This window comes from Poecilia formosa, unplaced genomic scaffold, assembly GCF_000485575.1.
Source record: "Poecilia formosa unplaced genomic scaffold, Poecilia_formosa-5.1.2 Scaffold42, whole genome shotgun sequence".
Lineage (NCBI taxonomy): Eukaryota > Metazoa > Chordata > Actinopteri > Cyprinodontiformes > Poeciliidae > Poecilia > Poecilia formosa.
The window spans coordinates 634,273-648,830 of NW_006799981.1; the positions used below are offsets into that span (position 1 = coordinate 634,273).

The 14,558-nt window shown below is 37.2% G+C and overlaps 1 long non-coding RNA gene across 2 annotated transcripts in view; it reads right to left on the reverse strand.

The window, feature by feature from the left end:
* Positions 1-700: 700 nt before the first annotated feature.
* The window catches only part of LOC103137621 (uncharacterized), an 85,873-nt gene continuing 72,015 nt past the window's right edge, over positions 701-14,558 (reverse strand). The window contains exons 3-5 of one of the 2 annotated variants that reach the window (XR_476169.2): positions 4,617-4,688; positions 1,948-2,021; positions 701-1,859 (exon numbers count right to left, since the gene is read on the reverse strand). This is a non-coding gene — a long non-coding RNA (uncharacterized LOC103137621). Of the gene's footprint in view, positions 1,860-1,947; positions 2,022-4,616; positions 4,692-14,558 lie in introns of both variants that reach the window. The other variant, XR_476168.2, reaches the window with a different exon arrangement.

Sequence of the window (14,558 nt, forward strand, 5' to 3'; positions counted from 1 at the left end):
CTCTACATAAAATTGACTTTCTGAGGAGACATCTACTACCAGGGTGTTGAAACAGAGGTGGATACCGGCAGGATACCGGCCCCTGAGGACTGACTAGGACACCCCTGGACTAAGGAGAAAAAGGCTGACATCTTACTCCAAAGATCTCTTACACATGAAAGCCAGGTTCATCATAAAAATCAGTGTGACAATTTTGGGTGCCAAGTCATCTGCTTGCGCTGGTTTGTCAGTATTCATCCCTCTACTGACAAATGTTATGGAGATTCTGATTTTTTTTTTTTTTTCAGCATGATTTGATACCGGCCTCATTGCCAGTACCTCAATTTCAGGAGGACTATGAAAGACACCAGAGACAACAGTGCAAAAGAGCTAAAGGCTGATATTAAAGTAATTAATTTTACTTTTCAGTGGTATCCTAAATTAGTGACTTGCACCCGTATGCAAAAACTCATTTTTTTTTTGTATTAACTCTTTGATTCCTGACAAATCATTTTGGCACTCCGTGTGTTTTGTACTTTAACCTGCACCATTATTGCTTTTATCGGTAGGTCAAATGTGGAATTAAATTTTTCTTCATAAATTGGAGAACTACTCCTTTTTATCACCGCACCCAGCTGTCCACTACTGCGACTTGTGAAGAGAGGCTGGTTGTCCAAGGAGAGAGGACGGGCCAACCTGAGTACAGAAATGAAAGGAGCATGAAGAAATCAATTTTGAGAGCGATCTCTTTTTCACCTTCCACTTGGAGAAGGAGGTTGGAGGCAGTGGCTGAAGGGAGGGGAGGATGCGGAGTGATGGGCCTACAGGACACGTTAGGTCAATAAAGAATCAATCAGAGTGGGTGAAACCGCAAGCTGAGAGGAAAGGAGTGCGGAGTCGGCCTCAGCTACTTCATATTATATAGGAGGTTTTGGTACTGGATAATGACCAAACCCTGTAGTGCTGTGCTGCACTAAGCTGCTTTTTTAATCCAGTAACAGAGCTTAACAACATTTTAAATTCCAGTCGGTTGGAAAAAAGTGAATTGTTTTCTTCATGTTGGGAGTGACTCACTTCTCTAAATCAAGTCAAGTTTATTTGTACAGCACATTTCAAGAACGAGCTGCGTTCAAAGTGCCATATGTGATAAAAACAAGACACAATAAACAAACATAGATTATGACATTGCAGTATCAAAATAATGAGAATTAATCAAATGCTGCAATTCAAACAAGACTTAGTCAATGTTCCATCTATTCTTAATTAAATTCAACTCAATCTAAATGGGTTCTTAGCCTTGATTTAAAGCAACTCTGTGTTTCAACAGTTTTGCAGTTTTCTGGAAGTTTGTTCTACATTAAAGGATAAAAACTCCATATTTGGTTCTGATTCTGAGGCTGCAGAGCCAACTATAACCACAAAACCTGAGAGGTCTTTAAGGTTGAAACAACAGCAGGTCGTTAATGTATTTTGGTCCTAAGCCATTAAGTGATTTCCAAACTAATAGAAGTATATCAAAGTGTATTCTCTGAGCTACAGAGAGACAGTGTATGGACTTTAGATCTGGGGTGATGTTTTATATTTTCCTAGTTTTAGTGAAGACGAAAGCAGCAGCATTTTGGATCAGCTGTCTGATTGACCTCTTAGGCAGACCTGTGTTGCTGTAATCAATTCAACTAAAGATAAATGCATTGATGAGTTTCTCCAGATCTTGTTGGGACATTAGTTCTTTAATCCTGGAAATGTTCTTCAGGTGATAGAAGGCTGACTTAGTAATTTTCTTTTGTGTTTCTTGATGTGAGGTCTGCGTCCATCACCACACCTTGACTTCAGGCCAGTTCAGCAGTTTCTTGCTGCGATAGCAATGACGTCTTGTTCCTCTTGAGGCACGAAAATAATTACTTCAGTTTTCCAAGTGGAGACGCTAAAGCATCTAGAGGTGTGGTTCGGAAGAGACGGAAGCCATACCTCGGGTTGCCTATCTTTTTTTTCTCCATGTGGGTTTGTGATTGATTGAGTCCTGCCTCAGGCCAGCCCTCCTTCTGGTGAGGACAAATATGGAACATTTTAGAACATGTGTCTCCCAAAACATGATAAATAAAACTAAGCATTTTAGAAAACGAACACCATACTGAAACACAGTGTGACGATATGTGACACCTGAGGAACTTTGCCAAATCGATGGAAACATTAGTTCTGTTCTCTAACACAGAATACTGTATTTTTTATCTTAACCTCGAGCACATTTAGATTTTGCAGCAGGACAATCAGCTAAAGTGCACCAAGTCCACCACTGAAGCTTTTGAAATTGTCAATTCAAAGTCTGAACTGAAGTCCAATTGAAATTTTGACCTTAAACAGACCATTTATTGTGGAAAGTTCTCAGAAATGGTTGAATTAAAAATATTTCTGTCAAGGAGATTGCACCAAATTTCCTTCCCAGCAACAGCAAAGATCACGGCCAGTTAGTGCAAACAGTTGGTTGCAGTTGTTGCCACAAAGGGTGGAACAACAAGTTATTAAATCTAGGGTGTAGTCAGTTTCCAGAAAGGATCAGGTTTGGTTTGGATCTTTTTTTTTTTTTGTCTCTCGTTAATTGAACTTATAATTTGAGAACTGAATTTTGTGTTTGTTCACAACGATTTTCAGATATTTGTTTGATAATTGTAATTACTGAAGTCTGACAAGAAGGCAAAACCAGAAGAAATCTGCAACAGGGCACCGACTTTGTAACAGCACGTTGCTCCTGCTACTGAACGCCTCCTTATAATTCATGGTAACACAAGGTGTGTTGCCGACCAGATAACACCCAGAATGATTTTTTTTTCACCTTTAAAGAATACAACTTTCTGTTGCTGTAAACATACTTAGTGTTAAGTGTTTACAACCTTTAAACAGTAAAAATCCACTTATTAATCACATGAAATCTACTACTCAGCTCGTTCCCTCTCTGAAAACATGCCCAAGTCACTCTTCATTATAATTTCACTGGATGTGTTGTGACATTCCTGACATGTGAAAAATAATGAGGAAATGGAGAAAGGATAATAAAACAGCCTATGAGAGCTCTGTTTCCTTTGAAAACATTTCTTTGTCTCTCTGCTGGTGATGTACAAAGCTGCCACTTACACAAATAAAGATATCAATTAAGAGGCATAATTGAGATGGCGTAGATATATAAAAATGAATTTCCCAGAGGTGTCCTGGGTAATGAGTTCCATAGAGGTATTAAAGGTAGACGTGTGTCATGGGCCTTGTGAAAAAGCTCTTGTGACACTTGCACAAAGTGATATCGCTTATCTTTTTTTGTTTAATATGTGGATCTTTGTCATTTTTCCAGCCTGATCTTTGAAGAAATGGTTCCATCTGATTAGAAGCTGAATGTTTTCTGGTTTCTGAGAACGACTCGTTTAACAGCTGAATCTTTGGTGTGTGATTTGCAGGAGAGGGCGTATGTTTTGAATAACACAGCTGATGTGTGAAAATATTAGAAAATATTAGCTCATGTATCAAGCATAATTCCTGCATCTCCAGAAATAACTTTATGCAGAAATGCCGTCAGCAAAATATCCGTCAAAGCCTACAAGGGCAGAATCAAGACTCAATTAATGTCGACTGAGTCTTGGTTAATTATGTCCTCACATAGATATCTCTTCATGTAGCCAGTTTCACTAGTATTTACCTTTATACGATGGGTACTATGGTCTTTATTCCCACAGACACGTACAATGATACCATTAGAACACAAAACTACCTCTTCACTTGCTACCTTATTTATTTCTTACATAGATTTAGTGAGGTGTTGGAAACACCTCAGATTTTGAGTCATGATGATGATAGTCAAAGGTGCTACGATCATTTTGACATGGTACATTATCCTGCTGGACGTAGCGATCAGAAAAAAGGTACGCCTGGATGGACATCATCAAAATCAATCATACAGGTATGACACGTATCAAGAAAATGTCCCCCACACCATTGCACCACCACCAGCTGGACCTAGTGGTTTGAGGCAGGAACAACATTCTTCCAATCTAGTATTGTTCAGTTTTGGTGAGGCTGTGTTAATTTTAGCCTTGGTGTTTTGACTTCTGTTGCTTTCCGTTTAGTCAAAATTGTCTGGTTGATCAGGGCATCATTTTTGCTGTGTTGATGCACATCGCTCATTTTTAAAAAAAATTATTTTATAAAAGTCTTTTTTTGGTCAACTTTTTGGTAGTAGTTCAATTAGTTTTACCTGTTCACAAAAGAACAAAATCTCCTGAAAAGGACACAAAAACAAAAAAATATCAGAATACAGCTATGAAGTAAACTCTGTCATTAAGAGTTGTACATCAGAATTGTTGAATGTTGGAACTTTTTTAGCAAGTTCAGGAGATTTACACAAAAAAAGAAAAGTGACTGGTCAAGTTTCTGTTTCACTTTTTGGAGGGGATATATTTGTGCCTAATGACTCTCAGGGCTACTAAAAACACCTTCGGGTTAAAAGCCCAATCTGAAAATCAGTTGATACTACTCAGTCGCTGCTGTGATTTATGTTTTTTGCCTTTTGGGGTAAATGTGAAATTGAATAGGTGTACCAAATGAAGTGGCCGGTGAGCGGATATGTGTGTTAAGCATGTGTTTTTCTGCCTTACCTTTTGTCCAGGGAATCCTTGGCCATTCCCTGCTTATGGATTTCCCAAGAAGTATAGAACCTCTGTTCCGTTCTACTGCAGGAGAATGCATAATGAAGACAATGTTAAAGGATAATGTGCAGAAAAAACTCTACAAAAGTGACAGTTGTATAAGCCCCCAAAAAAATCCAGTCAGTTGCATCCATACTCCCAAACTCATCCAACTCTACAAACATAAAAGATGCAAGGTTCTCCATCTCTCTGAGGACAGACTCGGTGTTCTGCATATTGAATGAAACAAGAGCAGAACGAGATCTATTTTCAGGGCAAAACACACACTTAAGCTAACCTTCAAAGCTTATTTCCAGTGCTGTTGGCAACCTGGACGACAAGGTCAAGATAAGGAAGTTTGGAGGAAGTTGAAGAATCCAGACTGAAAAACTTACTTAACATTGTCCAGTTAAAGAACTTGCCCACCCTTCAACTGTGGGAAACTGTGTGAATTTCAAAGTTTCACACAAGATCAGAAAACTAATGGGCCAGCATATTTCTATATAGAAGCAGATTGTTAATAGTCTGAAGGTAGATTGGACCACAGTCTTCTTGAAGAATTGTATTGTTACACATTTCAGTATAATGAAAAGAAATCTTGTAATCCCACTAGAGAACATCTACATTCTGATCTTAATGTCAAACATCTGAATAATTCAGTAGAGGCTAGGGAGAAAGTTGGTTTGAACAAATGAGACTAAACTAAAATTGTTTTCAACTTGCTTCCCAGTGTTAGGACTAGAGAAATGTACGACCCAAAGATCATAAGTAATATCCTTACCGGGAAAAAAAAAGACATCACTGATGTGGCTTAACATTTTTAACAGCCACAAAATCTAGGCTTTAAAATTAGTAGAAATTTGCCCAAAAAAGACTGAAAAATAGATTTGAAACAATTAAGTTGGTCAGATATGAGAAACAGCAAGGTTCAAGGAACCGAGGAACCAAGAATAAAAAAGTGAGGATGAGTAAAGGGGTGCAAAAAACACAAAAAATGAAAAGTAAGACTGGAATTGGACCAATGATCAGAAGAAAAGGAAATGAAAAGAAAGAACAACTAAGTCAGAGATGTGCACAGGAGAAACGTTACATTCTTCTAAGTTTGTATGTGTGCATCATGATGTTGTCATGGCATGCAGCAACCTAGCATGCCTTTTAATTCTGCTGAGTAAATAATGCATCCAGCACAGTCCATAATTTATATAAGTGGACATGCAATCAGTTCAGATTAACATGCATGATGCCCTTGTGTGTGTGCGTGTGTGTGTGTGTGAAAGAGGAAGCAAGAGCAAGATACAAGGGGATCTCTGTAACATGACAGGTCACTGACTTTATCAGTGCAGCTCTTTGCCACTTTTTCCTCGACTGGCTTCTGCTTTACTTTCACATGAAACTAGCAGTTTGCATTGATTTCAAAGTAGACGTTACATTCTTGTGAAAAATCATGCGAATTTACACGTTATGGCTTAAAAAAATCTTGCAATCTGCTTAAAATCGAGGCTTAAGCAAGTTTAATTAATAACCAGTATATATGTCAATTAATAAAATTCAATACTATAGACTCAATTCAAATTCAACTTGGGAATTTGAATTTGGTCCCAGTTACAATATAATTAAATTAATGTCAGTGTGCAAAGCCATTTGGTAAAATAACCTATTTTTGGAAACCTGTTGCTTTGACTCACAATAAATATATTTTTAAGGGGATAAATAAGAGACTTTTCAGATAAATGCAAATCACATGTTCTTTATTACTTGAAATATTTATAACAGAGTAACTATTTGCCAATGAGGAATTTCATTTTTTCTCCAAACATAAGCAATATCAAAAGTCCTTGCAATAAAGAAAAATAAAATCTGAGTAATTCAGGGAAACTCCAAAGGAATCAGCTTGGAGCAAGAAATGTGGTCCAACATGTTTCATGTCCAGCTTTACTCCCAACTCCAGCTCCTGCTGTTTTTTTTTTCCCTGCAGCATGTTAAATGGCTATTCCACAGATAGATCTCCACCGGGCATTTGGTTTAATCCAGACCAAATGCTAATAGGGCTGTTTGGTTGCTGGCCATCTGCCTGGGCTGGTGGTCAACTGTGGCAAGCTGTGCTGAGCGGTGCAGTGCCTAGTCGCTGTGCCAAAGTCTGAGCTGTCCAGAGACCACTTCATAACCAGAGGACACTTCACGACCAATCGTCCACACTCACTCCACGGCGGGGTAATGTGGTCAAATTGATCTTTTCATGATTTTGGAAGCAGCTTGTACATCTCTCACTCCCACACCATTAAATTCCACATCAGAGGACGTTCTTGTTGAAAATTGAGCATTTGGCTGTGGCTACTGAAATTAGCTTTGATTTATTTCTGAGAGAAAAAAATAAGACGTGCTCTCTCTCTGCAGTTACACACAGGGGCTGACAGTGCTGTGGCCTCGACACCTCCACCAGGACAGAAGCTCACACTGAGAAGTTTATTTGTGCAGCACATTTCAGCAACAAGGCAGTTCAAAGTGCTTTATGTCATAAAAACATAACAGTAAGCAACTATGAAACAAGCTGTAAATGTTGCATTCTGCCAAATGTCATCAAGCAAATACACAACAAATCTGCTGATCAACTTTCTACTAATTGAAAGCATTTCAGAACAGGTGGGTTATTAGTCTTGATTTAAAGGAACTCTGTGCTCCTGTTCTGCAGTTTCCTGGAAGTTTGTTCCAGATTTGTGGAACAGAAGATGGATGTTGCTTCTCCTTGTTTGGTTCTGGGTTGATATAGCAACAACTGGTATTTAATGTATTTTGGTGCTAATGCTATCCTGCAACCTTGGATGGCTTGAGGGTAATGTAGAAATTATCTTCTTCAACATGTGATGCTGTGGCATAAGAAAGACGAGACACACGTTGAGCTTCCTTTCACATTGAACAGGAAGATTTATTCTTCTGCATAATAAACACACTTCATAAACAACATACTTCAGGTATTGCATACTGCAAAAGAGAACCCTTAGCTTCATTACATCAAAAATGGCTGTAGTATTCCTTTAAACCAAACAATTATTCTTTTAACATGCTCCATATAGCATTATGAATCTCATCAAATGACAAAATTAATTAATATATGTGCACAAAAATATATTTCTACTGACCTGCGGCATAAGAAAGACAAGACACACACGTTGAGCTTCCGTTCACATTCAACAGGAAGATTTATTCTTCGTGTGCTCAACTTTCTCAATGCCACCAATGACAGGCGCCCCTAGCGGCTGTGTGTGGAATTGCCAGGAATAGCTGAAATGACACTAAATAACTTATTACAACGAGAAATTAAAGATACAAAATTAAAAATTATGTTGTGGTGCCTATTTTCTTAATTATTGTTTCCATTTACTTATAACTCGTTTTTCTCCATGCGCTAAATTTGGGAACATCACACAAAATGAGAACGCTAACCTTTTGACTCCAGAAACAGCAGACAAAACAAAACTTTACCATCATCTCAGAAGTCCAGGTTGCCATTTCTTCTAAGTAAAGTTTTTGGGGGTATAATAGTGGTATTTATAAATTCTGTCACACACTGAAAGCACTTTTTTCCCTAAAGCAATGACACAATTGATAGAAAATTAATACTTGCAAAACGTGCCAATAAATCGACTTTTAAAAATAAAAATTGTTTCCAAATTGTTGGGGTATATTTATGCAAAAATATTGAGTCCCAGTACCTCAAACAAAGTGAGAAAAGTAAATAAAGAAAATGCAGAAAGTGCAATTTTGCCAAGTGCTGAAAGTAATTGTTTCCACAATTGTTTCCGTTTTTTATGCTTGTATTATCTCTGCTGGGACTTTTATTGTTAATAAAGTGAGCCAAGCATATTATAGCCTAATTCACAGCAGTCAGGTCTTTTCTCTCTTTTTTGTCTTGAAGTCAGCAATAAAACTCAAATCAGTATGCAAAGTGCCACAGCATGTTGGCTTCTAACAGCAAGACATCTAAAGCTTTGTTGAAACTTTTGGACACCAAGTGAAGCCTCCTGAGCTGAGGGAGAATGCTACGACACAGACCAAGGGAGAATTAAACAGAGTATCAGCACAAAAGAGAAAGTACGCTTCTAACATTGTGTTCCCATCCAGTACTCTCATTCTTGGCTACAGTGTGGTCGACTTAACACACAAATATAGACGCTAATGCCCACAATCGTGGATTTTGGAAGGCCTAGCCGGCCTTACAGTGCGCCCGCCGGCTCCTGAATATGCATGGTGCCGAGCAGAGAGAAGAGAACGCCAGGCGAGACACAGAGGATTTGATGTTCAATAAAAGAAAAAGCCTTTGACATGGAATACGAGCGGGGTCCAGCCTCAATATAAAAGAACCAGGAGGGGAATTAGATGGATGGAGAATTCCTTCAGAAGTACAGACAGGGGACAGACACAAAAAGAGAGCTGAGAGGAAAGGAAACTGGATATTTGAATGTGTCTGAGTGCATTTGTGTGTGTGTGTGTTAGTTGTGGAACAAGCAAGGAGAGTACTTACTATTTAAGTAGATACATTTCTCTCTGCAGCCTCTTTGAGTATGGATAATACAAACCTATGATACATGCATAAGTAAGTAAATGAAAATCTCTCCAGCTGCTTCTCCGACATCTGAAAAAGCAGCTCTTACTTTCAGTTTTCACACAACTCTTACTAACTTTCTCCGAACTTTGCACAGCTCTTAAACATTACCTTTAAAAATCTTCAAGTCATTTAACAGGCTCTTCAAATTAGACAAGGCCCGTGGGTCAGCCTCATTACACTTCCTATTAGTAACCACGCCATAAGGCTGTACATGAAAACTGTTGTTTAAGTGCTACTTAATGTAGGGGGGTTATCTTTACAAGGAGGAACATTAACTAAATTGCCCAAATGACATATTTCCTCATTTTAGATTTTCATTGAGTTAAAAAAAAAAAAAAAAAAACTCATTTCATCAAAGACCATTTCTGGTCCATGTTAACGTTAATAAATCACCAAGCCTTTTACACAGAGATGGTAGTGCAGTCTAAACATGCCTGGAAAAAAATATTTCATACTTGTTTTATTGAAAAGTTGAAAATTGCTGCAGTAATGTGAAAATTGACTACAATTATTTAGCTGGACAAGGCAATAAAAGTTCATTTCATTCAAAGGTTTAGTGACAATCCAGTGCAACAATTCAGAGGTACAATTGCTTAGGATCATTGTGCTGCTGCATAATCCAAGTGCACTGAAGGTCAGGATTACAAATAAAGTAAACCAAGCAAAGTAATGACAACATTTTCCCTCTAGATTTTCTGCTAGAGGAACAGAATTCATGGTTCTATTCCTAACAGCGATTGATCAAAATCCTGAAGCAGGAAAGGAGCCTCACGCCATCATACCATCATTACCCTGTTTGGCTGTCAGTAAAATTTGTTAGTTTTATGCCAAATGTAATGGGAAAAACACAAAAGTTCCAGTTTTGTCTCAAAAGGATGCAGAATATTTTGACAAATACGGGGTAACTATTAGTTATCAGTGGTTTTGACCTTGGAACTTTCTGAACAATTTTTTTTTTTTTTTTTTACCAACATCTCTTTGGTGCTTTATACATTCTGGGTTATTTTCTTTTTCCAGATGTGTCATCATTTCACTCTTGGTGTAATTTTGCAGTGTCAGCCTTTCACCACTGTTCCATGTTTCCTCCATTGTGAATAATGGCTCTCACCGTGGTTAATCTACATCAGGTTGTCATTCAGATTCAGTTTTTCTATGGATTGTCAGATGTAACCATGCGCAGCGTGTATACCTTTATTTATTAATTTTATTTGGGTTAATGGAAAACGCAATGTATATAAATGCATATAAACTTAACTTTATGTTCAAAGCATTTCTTATGCAGTTCAAGAATTCAAAATAACTGTTCAGAGCACTCGTTATGCAATTCAAAAAAATTCTAAATAATAAATGTTCAGAGCACTTTATGTGCAGTAACAGATTCCAGTTCAAAAAGTCTTTCCCAGACTGTTTCAGAGTTCTTTGTGGTTTTAATTGTTCTAAAGTTTCTCGTGGTTCTCTGTCTTTTTGAGAGTTCAGTTGTGTCCTTCCAATACTGCAATCCAATCCAGAATAAAAATCAAAAGGGAAAATAAAAAAGTAAAAGGTCCTATCAGCTCACCATCAGTTCAGTTCTGTTCAGTTTTCATTTTAGGGCAGAAAACCTGACCTGTAAAGGGTCAGAACAATAATCAACAACAATTTAAATGCAATCATTAACTGAAACCAGTTTTCCAGGAAACATTAATACCATACATCATTTAAATAACTAAACAGGCAGTTCAGAAATCATGTGGGGCTGTCAATACAGTATTTCTTAGGAAAACTCATTAATTTAACTGCACACTTATAGTCAAAAAACGCTACTTCCGGATAGCATGCCAATCACAAAACGAGTCAAAAGTACAAAAATAAAATCCAAAATCAATTAGGCATCATAGCCAAATGAAACAACACATCTTTGCACATTAATCTGTGTTCATATTCCCCAGGTGCAATTCAATTATAAAAGTCTAAATTAAACTTCAAATTAGTAAAACATTTTCTCAAAGTAGTCAGTGGTTGCAGTAACAACCCTGCAACAAAGGATTTTAAACACCTAAACACTGTTTATTTTTCTATAAACTGAAAACTAAGTACAGAGCTTACCACATGAGTTGAATGTATAATTATATGTTGTGTGGCAATGGATTCTGAAGAGCAATAGATGGTCAATTCTGATCAGAACACCAGGTTTCCATCTGACATCCTCAGCAGGAGCCAAAACTAACGCCAAACAAACGTTGACAACCCCTCGTCAGCTGACTAAATTGTTCCAAGGGATCATGTGACATTTCTCAGTTTCTTTATAATGTATTTTAATAACATGGATTATTAAAATGAATGAAAACATTTTGGTTAATTACAGACAATTCAAGGAAACAAACACTTCTCACTTAAGGCCAAGATAATTTGTCTGATGATCTGAAGCATTCAAGTCTGACAAGGCTGAACTGGAAGAAATAAAAGTCTGTAAGGGTGCAAATATATTTACATGACTCACCATGTGTCTCGTTAAGGAATCATTTAATTGATTTTTAAAACCTAAATCCGTGCAAGAGTTGCTACTAAGATAAGACTGAAAATGCAAGTAGACAAATGATACAAAAACAGTGTTGAGATTCATGCTCATATTTCCACAAAACTGTGCACTGCATGGTCACAAATACAAAAAGAGGCGTTTCCTTTCGCCAGTTGGGAATGCTATGCGTGTGCGTTGGTTTGGGCGAAGCTCCACATTAAGTCTGTTTTTGAATGCAATTAAATCTTTGGCCTGATCCCTTCTGACATGGTAATTGTTATTTCAAACTCAGATTAATAAATCATGGACATCTAGTTAAGAATTAAAATAGGTCTCCAGCACTGCTGCAGCCCTGCCTAACCTCCACAGCCCAGTCTCTCCAAACACACACAGCTTTCCTGAGCACAGGAATTCTCATAGTTCGCATCCTCTCTTTATTCACAGCACAAGCATTTACAAATACATCACATATACACACATATGCTAGATTTTTATTGATTTGAAGTCATGAAATGAACATTTATGAATTGAAATTCTACAATAAGTATGCAATATGTTTATTCACAAGGTAAGCATCTCTCAGCATTTTTAAGACATTTTGGCAAATAAAAAACAAATTTCAGTCACAATGCAGCCTTAGAAATGGACAAATTAGCAACTAAAAAGAAATACTCCCAGGTTATTTTATGACTTTTTAACACAGGCTTTGTTTTGTGAGATGCAGTAGGGAGTTCTAAGAAAACTGTGGATTTAGCCTGAACATTTGAACAACCACACATTATAGATACCTCTCCCCTGGTAGCCAGCAATCTTCAGCTTGAACAATGGTAAGCCCTGCGTGGGGGATGAGTATGAGTAGTGCATACATGAGCATGATTGACACTGGTAAGGACGTTTTTATTTCTATAAATGGCAGAAGGGCCACTTGGAGGAGCTAGAGGAGCTTATTTTTTTTCACAGATTAGTTGTCTTATATTTTACTATCATGACATAGAGACAGTTTTTTTTTTTTTTTTTTGGCTCCAGTGGCCTTTATTTGAGAACAGCTAGTCAGGAAAGAGGGGAAAGACATGTGGCTAAGGTCATCAGGGCAGGAATCGATGGCCTCCTTATGTGGGTTGTGCTCTACCCCTGCACCACCACAACACCCCACATAGTGACAGTTTTAACAAATATGTAAAACATATTTTTCTAAAACTACCTACTACAGCAACACAAAACATGTGGAAAACATCTTTCTTTGCATAATGAATGCATGAGTGCCACTTTTTAATTCAATCACCAGCATATTACATTTTGATAGCACTACTGTATTCAGAAAAAAATGAGAGAACAGCACTATGACAAACTAAAAAGTTAAGCTGATCACTGTGTGACTGTATATTTACAGTCAGCCATGTTTCTCTCATATCTCTCTATTTCAAACATATTCACATATTTCTTTATATTTCTGGTTTATCTTTTCCTTCAGCTTTTTCATGTTTGTTACTCTCTTGTTCAGTTGTCTTGCGAGCTCCTGCTCCCTTTGTATTGCTCCCCCTCTCTCCCCATCATTTGTACATAGGATGACAGAAGCCTTGTGGCCCGATGCAAAATTTATGAAGAATAATGTGCATGGTGGCCATCTCTTGTGTTGTCTTTTCCATGCTGCCTGACCGAAAACATAATCGTACAAACAAACACACACAGTCTCCTGTGGTCAACAAAGAGCACTTTAGCTATCACTGTGGATTAGCCTGACACATGTAATGCACTTCTAAGTATGCCGGGGCCTTTTTAAGCAACAAGCCTTCTCTACACACAAGTACAGTCACAGACCATCCTAACTCTAACCAACATCCAGCCAACTTACAGAAACTGACCATCTTCAATGTTCACAGGTCCCTTCATATATGAACATGTAACTTTACATGTCAGTTTTAACATACATGAGGATATTTCAATAGACAAGTAGCTGCGATTGCAACTAAAACACTTTCCTTTTGTGTCTTTTTGTTTTTTTATAAACGTGCTTCTTGCTTTGTATTCTTATACAGTTGAAAAATGTGTTTTCACCTAAATGGTGCCATTTTGAAAGGAAAACACACTTATCTATCGCTTCTTTATTCTGCCATTGACTCTTGATCATTTTTTTTTTTTTGGACTGGAAGATCTTGGTCATTAATTTCACAAACTGTGGCCATACAAAATTATTAAGATTTCTTTTCCTTTTCTAATTCCAAATCTTGAAAATGAATCTGTTGCTGAATACTTATCAAAACCAAAACAAGTTTTCTCAGTCAATAGAAAGCTTGTATACAAATAGACAAATAGATTTTTATGTTAAGCTCGCATGACAAAAACATAAGGCATATTGAATTTTTGACTCCATTCTCACAATTTTTTCCTTTTAAGGAAAGTGCTTTGTGAAAAAGGTTGAGAAATCTGATTACCCACATTAATTATACATTTTGTATTTTGGATTGAAGAGGACTTTCTAAATCAGAGTTTTAAGCTTTGACATACATTGAGATTGCTTTTTTTGCTCAGTGGGGACACATTTGTGTTGCCCAAAATTTGTGTATATAATTTATATTAGATGAGGCCACCATTGCCTCCCTTAAGGCAGTGTGGACTAATATTTTTGATAGCTTGACTTTATCTTTTTTCTTTTTTTATGTGAAAATGTTTGGAGATGAGGAGTAAAATTTGCATGCTTAGCCTCTGTATTGTTTTATTCAGATATTACCATTTCTGGATGTTTCTTCCAACCAAAGACTTAGTATCCATTTTTTAAGTACGTAGTAAAACTAACGATCACAAACTTTTGTAT